This window comes from Trachemys scripta, chromosome 18, assembly GCF_013100865.1.
Source record: "Trachemys scripta elegans isolate TJP31775 chromosome 18, CAS_Tse_1.0, whole genome shotgun sequence".
NCBI classification, from domain to species: Eukaryota; Metazoa; Chordata; order Testudines; family Emydidae; genus Trachemys; species Trachemys scripta.
The window spans coordinates 21837683-21846216 of NC_048315.1; positions in this window are offsets into that span (position 1 = coordinate 21837683).

Below are 8534 nucleotides of genomic sequence, written 5' to 3' on the forward strand. Positions count from 1 at the left end.
GGGAAATCCTCTGTGGTTTTGAATCTTTTGTTATTCTGTAAAGTACTTACCATCCTGCTTTTACAGAGGTGATTCTTTTACCTTTTCTTTAATTAAAATTCTTCTTTTAAGAACCTGATTGATGTTTTTCATTATTCTTAAGAGCCGAGGGTTTGGGTCTGTGTTCACCTGCACCAAGTGGTGAGGATATTATTCTCAAGCCTTCCCCAGGGAAGGGGGTGCAGGGCTTGAGGGAATAGGACTTCAAGTGGTCCTTTCCCTGATTCTTTGTCTAAATCACTTGGTGGTGGCAGCATACTGTTCAAGGCAAGGTGGAATTTGTGCCTTGGAAAAGTTTTTAACCTAAGCTGGTAAAAATAAGCTTAGGGGGTCCCCACATCTGTACCCCAGAGTTTAGAGTGGGGAAGGAACCCTGATAGTCTCACTGTAGCTTTCTGGATGAAGCTCTCAGCAATCTTATTCACATCTAGTTCCCTGGTGTGGTCTTGACTCACACTAAGGACAGCTACACTATTCAGTTGTGTCTGTCCCATTGATGATTGAGATCATTTTTAAGACTCCTGAAGCTGGAGAATGAGCGGTCCGCAGTTCAGGATGATACAGGCAGTGAGAAGGATTTTTCTACACTTCCAGAGTCCTGCAAGTGACTCCAAGATCCCTTTCTTGATGGGTAACAGCTAATTTAGGCCCCATCATTTGTATGTATAGTTGGGATTATATTTTGCAATGTGCATTTAACATTGAATTTCATCTGCCATTTTGTTGCCCAGTCACCCAGTTTTGAGAGATCCCTTTGTAGCTCTTCGCAGTCTGCCTGGGACTTAACTATCTTGAGTAGTTTTGTATCATCTGCAAATTTTGCCACCTCACTGTTTACCCCCTTTTCCAGATCATTTCTGAATATGTTGAATAGGACTGGTCCCAGTACAGACCCCTGGGAGACACCACTATTTACCCCTCTCCATTCTGAAAACTGACCATTTATTCCTACCCTTTGTTTCCTAGCTTTTAACCAGTTACCGATCCATGAGAGAACCTTCCCTCTTGTCCCATGGCAGCTTCCTTTGCTTAAGAGTCTTTGGTGAGGGACCCTGCAATGGCTGCTGCTCCTGGTTGCTGCAGACACTGGAACTGAGAGCAGGTGACTGCTGGGCCCAGGCATGGAGAAGGAAGCCATGAGGGGACAAAAGCTGGACCTAGGGAGGGGATCTGGGAGTGGATTGGGACAAGGAGCCTCTGGGGGATGGGAAAAGGACAGAAACGGCAACTGGGAGTTGTGGGAGGGGAAGTCTGGGTCTGGCAGTCCAAGGAAACTGGGAAATGGGGGGTACTGTGTGGTAGGGGAGGGGTTTTGGGAGGCTGGGCAAAGAGACTGGGACAAGGGGTAGGGAGGATGGAGTCTGAGATTGGATGAGGCGCCCCGGCAGGACCCTGGAATTGGAAGCCAGTGTGGTGTGGAAATGGGGGTGAAAGGGAAAGAAGACTGGGAACAAGGAGCCAGGGATGGGGAGACTAAAACTGGCTGGGCAAGGAGACTGGGGCTGGGATGAGAAGCCTAAGGAGTGAAGACTGGGATGGTGTAAGCGAGAAGAATGGAACTGGAATGAAGACACAGGAGACAGGGCTAGCCCAGGGACAGGTTGGAGGCATGGGGCAGAAGGGGTCAAGCTTGAGGGGTCTGTTACCACAAGGACACTCATCCAGAGGCTGAAGTGGAACCCACCATTCCTCTGCTGTCAGCAGTATCTGTGAAACCCACTGCCAAAATCCCATCCCCCTCTAGTGCTGGTCCACATAGAGGATGACAGCCTACTACTGCTACAAGTTACTCTGTTATCTCAAGTGGCAGAAGTCTGTTCAGTGGATCTAGAGGTCCCTGCTGATAACCCATGTGGGGACTGGTATGATGGCATATGATGGAATTTCTATTTTTTCAGACTGCTTTTTTAAAAAACCTAGGAAATCACCATCAAAAACTACATTAAAAGCACATTAAGATCACAAAGTCATGCACTCAAAAGTTAGGAAAGGCCAGAATTAAGGTTGCCAGTGCAACTTGCATTTGGTCCCCTTGTGTGTATGTAACTTGTCATGGAGCCACAAGATCAGTACTATGCCCCCAGCTTTTGAAGTCTCCTGGAGGAACTCCTTCAGTGGGCCAGACTCCCAAGGATCTCACTCTTCCTTCAGGGAAGGCCCTGCAGCCTCACTGCCTCCTAGACTGAGCCATGGGGCTTCAGCACGCCTGCTTCACACGGTGAGCTCTGCCTGGTGAGTCCAACTGAGACAGACCCCTGGTAGAGACTTGTCCACTCTTCAGGGGCTAATGCAGCCTGTATTTGTAGTGCTGCCCATTTTCAAAACCGAGTAGGATTTATTAGTCATAGAATCGTAGGACTGGAAGGGACCTAGAGAGGTCATCCAGTCCAGTCCCCTGCAGTCAAGGCAGGACTAAGTAATAACTAAACCGTCCCTGGCAGGTGTTTGTCTAACCTGCTCTCAAAATCTCCAATGATGGAGATCCCACAACCTCCCTAGGCAATTTATTCCAGTGCTTAACCACCCTGACAGGAAGTTTTCCTGATGTCCAACCTAAACTGCCCTTGCTGTAATTTAAGCCCATTACTTTTATCCTCAGAGGTTAAGAAGAACAATTTTTCTCCTTCCTCATTGTAACAACATTTTATGTACTTGAAACTTATCATGTTCCCCCCCCCCCCCCCCAGTCTTCTCTTCTCCAGACTAAACAAACCCATTTTCTTTCAATCTTCCCTCCTAGGTCATGTTTTCTAGACCTTTAATCATTTTTGTTGCTCTTCTGTGGACTTTCTCTAGTTTGTCCACATCTTTCCTGAAATGTGGCGCCCAGAACTGGACACAATACTCCAGTTGAGGCCTAATCAGCGCGGAGTAGAGCGGAAGAATTACTTCTTGTGTCTTGCTTACAACACTCCTGCTAATATACCCCAGAATGATGTTTGCTTTTTTTGCCACAGTGTTACACTGTTGGCTCATATTTAGCTTGTGATCCGCTATGACCCCCAGATCCCTTTCCTCAGTACTCTTTCCTAGACAGTTATTTCCCATTTTGTATGTGTGCAACTGATTGTTCCTTCCTAAGTGGAGTACTTTGCATTTGTCCTTATTGATTTCATCCTATTTACTTCAGACCATTTCTCCAGTTTGCCCAGATCATTTTGAATTTTAGTCCTGTCCTCCAAAGCACTTGCAACCTCTCCCAGCATGGTATCATCTGCAAACTTTATAAGTGCACTTTCTGTGCCATTATCCAAATCATTGAAGATATTGATCAGGACCCGTCCCTGCAGGACCCCTCTCAATATTCCCTTCCAACTTGTCTGTGAACCACTCTCTGGGAACAGTTTTCTAACTGGTTCTACACCCACATTATAGTAGCTCCATCTAGGTTGTATTTCCCTAGTTTGTTTATGAGAAGGGCATGCAAGACAGTAACAAAAGCCTTACTAAAGTCAAGATATATCACACCTATCACTTCCCCCTTATTCAGGAGGCTTGTTACCCTGTCACAGAAAGCTATTAGGTTGGTTTGACATGATTTGTTCTTGACAAATCCATGCTGATGATTACTTATCACCTTATTATCTTCTAGGAGTTTGCAAATTGATTGATTATTTGCTCCATTATCTTTCCGGGCACTGAAGTTAAACTGATTGGTCTGTAATTCCCGAGGTTGTCCTTATTCCCCTTTTTATATATGGGCACTATATTTGCCCTCTTCCATTCCCTTGGAATCTCTCCCATCTTCCGTAAGTTTTCAAAGATAATTGCTAATGGCTCAGATATCTCCTCAGTCAGCTCCTTGAGTACTCTAGGATGCATTTCATCAGGCCCTGGTGACTTGAAGACATCTAACTTGTCTAAGTAACTTTTAACTTGTTCTTTCCCTATTTTAGCCTCAGATCCTACCTCATTTTCACTGGTATTCACTGTTAGGTGTCTGATCGCTGCTAAACTTTTTGGTGAAAATTGAAACAAAAACGTCATTTAGCACCTCTGCCATTTCCATATTTTCTGTTACTGTTTCTCCCGCTCATTGAGTAATGGGCCACCCTGTCCTTAGTCTTCCTCTTGCTTCTAATGTACGTGTAGAATGTTGTCTTGTTATCCTTTGCTTCATCTCATCTTGTGCCTTGGCTTTCTAATTTTGTCCCTACATGCTTGTGTAGTTTGTTTATATTCATCCTTCATAATTTGACCCAGTTCCCCCTTTCTGTAGGACTCTTTTTTGAGCTTTAAATCATTGAAGATCTCCTTGTGCTCTCTTGCCAGACTTCCTCTCTTTCCTACGCAGTGGAATAGTTTGCTCTTGTGCCCTTCAGAATTTGACCTGTACTGTTTCCATAACCCATCTGCATCATCATCATTAAAGCAGGGGGATCAAACTCATTCACCGATGAGGGCCTGATGACCTTTTCACGTAGGGTTAGTAGGCTGTATTTTCTGCATACATTTCATGCTTGATCATTGTCTGTTCTCCACTGCAACCCCTTCCACATGTAAATCCCTTCTGCCCTTCATACAGAGGGAATTCAATTAGGCTCAGCCCATGTCCTGCTGCATCGATCCCTCTGGCCAGTTTCACATTGCAGCTGGCTCTGTACAAGCTAGTGAGATGCGGCTTGCCATCATCGAAAGAGACGGGGGATATTTTCAAGCATCCAAAGGCTGTATATGCAACAGAATAAACAGGCTTTTAAAAAGGCTAATTATTATTTCATAGTGCCTCTTTCAAACAAAGCAGACACTTACACTTTGATCATGAACTAGCAGATGTATCTGAAGCGCAGGTCTATTTGTTTTTTATACTGCAATTTGCATGGATATCTGAGGATATTGATAGGAGCCAAACCATCGAGTCTAGGTCAGGGGTGGCCAACCTGAGCCTGAGGAGAAGCCAGAATTTACCAATGTACATTGCCAAAGAGCCACAGTAATACATCAGCAGCCCCTCATCAGCTCCCCCATCCCGGCTCCCAGCGCCTCCCGCCCACCGGCAGCCCCAACGAATCGTCTCCCGCACCCTCCCTGCACCTCCCGATCAACTGTTTTGTGGCATGCAGGAGGCTCTGGTATGGAGGGGGAGGAGCGATGGCTGCGGGAAGGGGTGGAGTGGGGGCAGAGCCAGGGGTTGAGCAGTGAGCACCCCCCCGGCACATTGGAAAGTTGGCGCCTGTAGCTACAGCCCCGGAGTCGCTGCCTATAAAAGGAGCCGCATATTAACTCTGAAGAGCCGCAGGTGGCTCTGGAGCCACAGGTTGGGCACCCCTGGTGTAGGTGTTCTGGTCATGGGTGTGAAAATGAAATGAATTCTATTAAAGAAATAGAATTAAAGAATGCTGTATGTACCTTTAAGTAGAAATGAGAAAGGCATGGGGGCTCACATTATCTGAATGTATTAGCAGAGCGCTGTGCTAATAAACAGAGTGGTCTGACAAATTGTGAGTCCCGAGTCTGACTTTGACAGGCCTCAGGGCTCCGGCGGGTGAGGGGGGTGGAAGATGCCGGGTGAAGCGGGGCCTCGGGCGGAAGGGGTGGGGCTGGGGCTCGCGTGTCCCTGAAGTGGAGGTTCACATGCCACCCGTGCTTGTGTGTCTCTGATGTCATCTTTGGGGCGGGGTTTGTCTGCACTTTGCTCTAGGAGGCTTAGGTACTTGGCCCCTGTCAGGCATTGTACAAACAGACCATGCTACAGAGGGGAGAGCAGAGCCAGCCCCGCCGTGGAAAGCACTCGTGAGCTCTGGCACTGATGGTCGCCGTGGGGGAGCTTCCCGTGGGATTTGAGTGACTTACGTACATGACGCTCTCATCTCCGCACCGGGATTGGAGACGTCCCACATCTCACTTGGTTTGACGACAGGCCCTTGCCGTCAGCACAGCGGATTCTAGCTGCCCTAGGGGACAAAGGAGAAGTGTCGCTTTCTTCCAACGCTGAACAAGGGACTTTATTAGAGTGAGGGGAACAGGATTAACCCCACGGCTGCTCTGTCTCTCTCTGCTTCTTTGACCCTTCCCAGCCCGCTGGACCTGGCTCCCTGCCATAGATTTAAAGTGATAGTACGCCTATTCTTCCACTTCCCCCCTCTCTTGTCTGCATTAATAATCTTAACAAGAGCTGATATCTGACAACAAATGATTGAGCCCAGTGAGTCACCGGCTTTCACACTTGTCCTGAGCGGCTCAGTGCCAGTGACGGCACAGGACAATGAGGATTGGGCCCCGGGGGGGGGAGTCTGCAGCCTCCCCCAGGTGCTTGTCCTGTCCAGTGCCCTGCTCTGCTCCTGGAGTCCTGCAGGTTTTCCTGATATTTAACCTCCATTATCCTTGCTGCAGGATCAGCCCCCGTCCTTTTCACAAGACCTCCCCGCAGATCTGCAGATGGCTGCAATTCCCCTGGGCCCTCTGCTGCAGACCGGCCACCCCCCGGCCTTGTCCTTTCCTGAGAGGTTTTACTGCCCAGCGTTTGATCCCGGTGGCTGTTCTCTAACTCTCCCCGTCCCAGCGTCCTGCCCAAAGTGCAGGGCTCAGCACAGAATGCAGCTTCCCACAAGGCCCGGACAGCCTCTGCCTGCAGTGTGCCTTCCACCAAGAACTGCTCAGACGTCAGAAGGACCCAGGTCCTCAGCCTGTCCCTCCTCTGTGGACTCCCCACTGCTGGCTGGTCACGGTGGCACTTTGCCTGCAGCTCTGAATGCTGGGTGCAAAGCTCCTCACGCCAACCTGTCCCTGCAAGGGGTATGTGCAATAACAATGGGGATCTCCGCGCTGCTGCAGGACGGCACCAGCGGGGGGGTCCCTGGGTGTCATGAGGGAAGCTGTGCGCCCCCCCTCCTAGAGGGTGAGCAGGAGACGCGACCCACCCCCATCCCCGGAGCACAGGCCGGTCCCCCTTAGCCCCCCAGCTTGGGGCCCCGGCCACAGGGGGAAGAGCCCCCAGCACCACAGCCCAGGAAGCAGGAAGGGTATTGAGTGTGGGCAGGGCCACGCAAGGCTGTTGGGGAGGTACATCCTCCCCGTGCCTTTGATACCCACCGACCGTGGCCCTGGGCCCTTTTAAATCGCGTGGGTGACTGCAGGGCTCCCAGGCACGCACCGGGTGGTACTAGCTGCGGCGAAGGCAGCCGGGTGGGCACGTGGACGCCGTTTCCGAGCCGGAAGCGCATGCCCAGCAGCGCAGCCGGCAGCACCGCCCAAACACCTCAGCCGTCCCTTTCCAGGGGGCCCCTTGGCTGTTCTGCCGCTTGCTGTCGGCCAGCCTGGAGATGGCATGTGCCCAGAGCTGGTCACACGTATGCCTGGCTGCGTGCCTGAGGGGTCCGGTTAGAAATGCCTGCCATGGGGAGGGGGCAGCTTTGGGCCAGAGCACCCGCCTCCCCGCTGGGAGAAAGCCCAGCACCACACCCATGAGGAACAACTCCTGACCTGCTCTGTCGGGGCGGGGTTAGCGCCCTCCATGGGACAGTCCCAGCAGGTCATGGGGTCCTGTGGGACACTGGGGTCATCTGCATTGGGCTCTGCGCCCGGGCACCGGCTCTGGGGCACCAGCACCCCCACTTCCACAGAAGCCTGTCTTCAGCACCCCTTTCAAGGGGTTTGTGGGAAGATAGCGCTGCATGGGGGAGGGGCGAACCCCATGCACAGAGGTGCCTGCCCCTGTGGAGAAGTGGGGGGCATGACTGACCCAATGTTGGCCAGGAAATGCTAGCCACAGGAGCGTAGATAGGGGGGAGCAGAGGGAGCGGCCGCGCCCCCACTGCACATTCTCCCAAAGTGGCGCCTTAGGGAGGTGCTCTCCAGGGCTGGAGCACCCACGGGCAGCCCAGCTCCCCAGCCCCCACCCCGCCCCCTAGCTCACCTCCGCCTCCTCCCCTGAGGGCGCTGCTGCGCTCTGCTTCTCCCCCTGGCTCCCAGCGCTGGAGCAGCTGATTCGCGGCAAGCCTGGGAGGAGCGGGGGGAACGGGGCATGCTGGGGAAGAGGTGGGGCCAGGGTGAGGATTTGGGGCGGGGTCCAGTGGGGCAGGGAGGGGGCAGAGTCGGGGCGGGGCACGGGGCAGGGATTTGGGGAGGGATCCAATAGGGGCAGGGAGGGGGCTGTAACACTGAACTGCTTATTCTTCCATATTCCCCAACATGAGACTGGGGAGGCCTGGGGGTAACTGGGAGCACTGGAAAACTGTACCAGGAGCAGAACAAATAGGAGTCCTACAGGAGGAGAAAGCCCTGGGCAGGAACGAGCCAGGTTACAGAAGCTCGGTAACGGGGCTCCAGCGAGAGACTCACTCAGCACCGGGGCTGGAATTGTGCCGGAACACTCCGGAACGCCATTCTAGCACCTTCTGGAGGAGCTGCAATGGCAGTTGGGTGCTGCCAGTATCACTTAGCGGTGGACTTGGAGCATGTTCCAGTACTTTTTTTTTTTCTTTAAAGGACTGGAGCACTCCTCAGTACGTAGCAGCCTCATGCCCACGTTCCTGAGCCCAAGGCCTGCAGACAAC